General features: G+C 35.6%; 1 protein-coding gene across 1 annotated transcript in view; it reads left to right on the forward strand.

Moving 5' to 3' along the window:
* The first annotated feature begins 570 nt into the window (after positions 1-570).
* The window catches only part of LOC106011980, a 5196-nt gene continuing 5059 nt past the window's right edge, over positions 571-707 (forward strand). Inside the window, exon 1 of the mRNA XM_013083432.1 lies at positions 571-611. The gene's annotated coding sequence lies outside the window, so the exon portion shown is untranslated. The remainder of the gene's footprint in view (positions 612-707) is intronic.

Genomic DNA, 707 nt, shown 5'->3' on the forward strand with positions numbered 1-707 from the left:
GGCAACAGAGGATGAAAAAGTAAAGGTTCATAGACGAAGTTTAAGGTGACGCGTGTACAGCTTGAGCAATTGCTTACTCTTTTAAAATATATAATAACATAATTATGGTTTTATTTATAGCTCTGTTCAACGGACATTATTTTATGTTGCGTTTGCGAACATTGATGAAAGAATCTCAGCAATGAAGGGGTCGAAAAAAACGTGTACCCCCAAAGACTAATTGAGCGTCCATGTACCATCCTTACTTTGACCTCCCCTTAAAATAGAAATCTTGTTGCGTCCGTCAATATAGTGTCCACGCAGGAAGATCTATTTGTCTATAAAACGCAACGATCACTGCAGCTGTATAGGGCTTCTCTACATCATTAGCGTTACTAATAAAAAACAAAATTACTAATACAAATGTATCATAAAGCCTTATGAGGGTCAATCCCTAGACGTAATCCTGACCTGTCACTCACATCCGGTCAGTAAAATGATGGATGGGAAAATATGACATCAATATTCCGACTGCGTGCGTGATGACCAGAGTACCCTACTATAAAATGAAGGAAATTTCTTTAGTGCCTTCTTTAGAGGATAGGATAGCTGTCTAGAGCACAAGTCTAAAGGTAAAGACACTTCTCGGGTAGAGAAAAACAAAGACTCATCATCGAACATATTATTATTATTATTATTATTATTATTATTATTATTATTATTATTAT

Source organism: Aplysia californica, unplaced genomic scaffold (assembly GCF_000002075.1).
Source record: "Aplysia californica isolate F4 #8 unplaced genomic scaffold, AplCal3.0 scaffold00232, whole genome shotgun sequence".
Lineage (NCBI taxonomy): Eukaryota > Metazoa > Mollusca > Gastropoda > Aplysiida > Aplysiidae > Aplysia > Aplysia californica.